This window comes from Pristiophorus japonicus, chromosome 12 (assembly GCF_044704955.1).
Source record: "Pristiophorus japonicus isolate sPriJap1 chromosome 12, sPriJap1.hap1, whole genome shotgun sequence".
Classification (NCBI taxonomy): Eukaryota; Metazoa; Chordata; class Chondrichthyes; family Pristiophoridae; genus Pristiophorus; species Pristiophorus japonicus.
In genome coordinates, this window is record NC_091988.1 from 4,044,955 (window position 1) to 4,048,294 (window position 3,340).

Here is a 3,340-nt window from a genome sequence, read left to right on the forward strand (position 1 = left end):
CAGAGGAGGCTGAGGGGAGACCTCATTGTCCTCACTTACCACCGACATACTGCCGAGCCTGCAGGCCGCCCTGGAAAAGCTGGTGTTAAGTCGATCTTCAGTCGGCGGTATGCATCTTTACCTGTAAAAATAAATTTATCTCTCACCCCCAGAGTTATTTGTGCTGATGTGAGAAGTGTCTGGAATAAAATTTTACTGCCAAGCAATTAGAATTGCAGCAGCAAGAGCGCACAAAATGCAAAAGCTTTTAATTTTGTCTTATCCCTAATTAGTATATTGAAGTATTGTACATCAGAACCACCAATGGAATCCGTGGTTCAACTTTAAAGTAGTTTGGATTTGTGGTTGGAAATATAGAGGCTGAAAGACTGTGCATTCCCACTGTAACTCCAGTGGGAAGGCTGTAACTTAGGCTGGGACATGGATATCCCGGTTCCTGGCCAGGTAGGCCCATTTCCTGATGGCCTTGTAAGGATTTGGAAGATAACAACACATTCTAGACCTTTTGGAGAGTAAAGGAAGATTAGAGATGGCGTGGCAATTTGCAAGGATAGAGGGGTCATGGGTGGATATTTTGAGGAGGGGGTAATGATGGCAGTTTTGAAAGTGAGAGGGATGGTACTTAGGGAGAGGAAACCATTTACAAAGTCCATTAGCATGGGGCCAGGAAAGAAAGTTGGGTGGTCAGTAGTTGAGTGGGAATGGAATCGAGTGCAGGAGTTAGTTCATGGACAAGTTGAGCATGGAGAGGGCATGGGGGAGAAAGGGAGAGAAACTAGAGAGGCAGGTTCAGAGCTAGGGAGCCTTGGGGTACTTGGCTTGGTTGGCAAGAGGAAAGGGTCGAGGAATCAGCAAAGGGAGCTTTAGTCCCAATCTTAGTGATAAAGAAGTTCATGAATTCCTTGCACTTGCTGAGAGATGAGGGAGGAGGGGAGAGGGATTTAGGGAGACAGTTGGTAGCAGAGAAAATAAGTTAGTGTTATCTTTTCCCTCCAGGATAATCCTGCAGTAGTGCATGGCTTTGGCAAAGGAAGGCCCAATGGCACATGATATGGTTCAGTCAAATCTGGTGATAGATAACTAAACCAGATATGCTCAAATATGCACTCCTTTAACTTGAGGAAGCAAAAACGGTGGCCATATCAGGGGGAACAACTTGGATAAAAGAGAGATATGGTCTTGCTGGGGACAAAGGTTGCAAAAATATTGTGACGAATTGAGGGGCAAAGACTAGGTAGTTGGGATTTAGAAAGGGCAGTTTCAAGTAAGTTGGGGGAAGTGTTGGATATAGAGGGAACTAGAATTGGAAGGGGATAGGGGAATGTGGATGTTGAGGAATAAAATGTTCAGAGATGGCCTTATCTGCAATTGGGACTATGGGAGGAGAGGGGCTTTGGGAGATTGAGTCAGCAGCAATGAATATGGACAGGGGAATTTAAGTGGATGTAGATATTTATGGAGGGCAGTGAATTAGAGGGGAGAGGACAAGGGGAGCTACAATCAAAATTGAAATCAATGAGGACGAGGAGTCCCTCAGTGCAGAGGCTAATGGAAGAAATGAGACAGGATACCTGAGACTCTCAGGGTGGAGATTGTAGCTGACAGTAGACAACTACGATTTTAAAGGAGGGATGAGAGAGATGGAACAGGGTGAGGAATTTAAAAGAAAAATAAATAGCAGAGGAGTAGAGGAGATGCCAAATTGTAATTTGGTGATAAGGGCCAACTCTCACTACAGCAGTTTGGACAGGGAAGACGGAAATTATAGCTCGGTTACGAAGCTTTAGTAAATAAAGAAAGACTTGCATTTAAATAGCGCTTTTTACGACCACCAAACAACTCAAAACCCTTTACAGAGAATGAAGTACTTTTTGAAGTGTAGTCACTGTTGTAATATGGGAAACGCGGCAGCCAATTTGCGCACAGCAAGCTCCCACAAACAGCAATGTGATAATGACCAGATAATTTGTTTTTGTTATGTTGATTGAGGGATAAATATTGGCCCCAGGACACCAGGGATAACTCCCCTGCTCTTCTTCGAAATGGAATCTTTTAAATCCACCTGAGAGAGCAGACAGGGCCTCAGTTTAATGTCTTATCCGAAAGATGGTACCTCCAATAGTGCAACACTCCCTCAGTACTGCACCGGAGTGTCAGCCTAGATTTATGTGCTCAAGTTCCTAGAGTGGGATGCCACCACCCATGAGCCAAGTTTCAGTCAAAGCCAAGTGTCGATGTAATCATCCACTATAAAGTTATGAATGGAAAGGGCCTTGTTCGCAAATAAATGGACATTCTGGAGGGAAGTGCAGAGAGGTGTGATTGAAGGTACATTGGATGAGTCCAAGGCAGCAGTGGTGGATGGGGTGAACAGGACGTGAAGGAGGTTGACTAAATTAGGCCCTAATGAATGCACTGGGCAGGAAGATCAGCAAAAGAGGATGCTGGGACAGTTTGGTTTCTGCCCATGAGGAGGCAGTGGCTGCTGCCTTGATGAGCCCTTCGGAAAATGTTAAGAGTGGCACAGAAGGTAGCTGTGGGTTAGCGAAGGCGGATTCCCTGGTGCAAGCAGCAGGGAGTCCGGGGAGTCGGAGGCCAACAAAAGGCCCAACACGTCGGAGAGGCGAGAGTGCGAGCAGCAGGGAGTCCGGGAGGTCGGAGGTCGGAGGCCTACCGGTGCAGCTGCAGCAGGGAGGGAAAAAGAAGTAGAAAGAAATCGAAAGGTGATGTCACGCCAAGGGGGTAAGTGATTGGCTGGTGATTGGTGAGTAGTTTTTCTTTTTCTTTTCTATATCAGTAAGTAACCTTTAGCATTGTTGTTGCCAATTTAAGTTAATCTAAGGGTTAAGACATGGCAGAAGAGCTCGGACACGTGTTATGCTCCTCCTGTATCATGTGGGAAGTCAGGGACGCCTCCGGTGTCCCTGAAGACTACGTGTGCAGGAAGTGTGTCCACCTCCAGCTCCTGACGGTCCGCATTGTGGCACTGGAGCTGCGGGTGGATTCACTCTGGAGCATGCACGATGCTGAGAATGACTTGAGTAGCACGTTTAGCGAGTTGGTCTCACCGCAGGGAAAGGGTACACAGCCAGATAGTAAGAGGAAGAGCAGTGGAAGGAAGTTGGTGCAGGGGTCCTCTGCGGTCATCCCCCTGCAAAACAGAGACACTGCTTTAGGTACTGTTGAGGGGGATGACTCATCAGGGGAGGGCAGCAGCAGCCAAGTTCATAGCACCGTGGCTGGCTCTGCTGCACAGGAGGGTAGGAAAAAGAGTGGGAGAGCTATAGTGATAGGGGATTCGATTGTAAGGGAATAGATAGGCGTTTCTGCGGCCGCAACC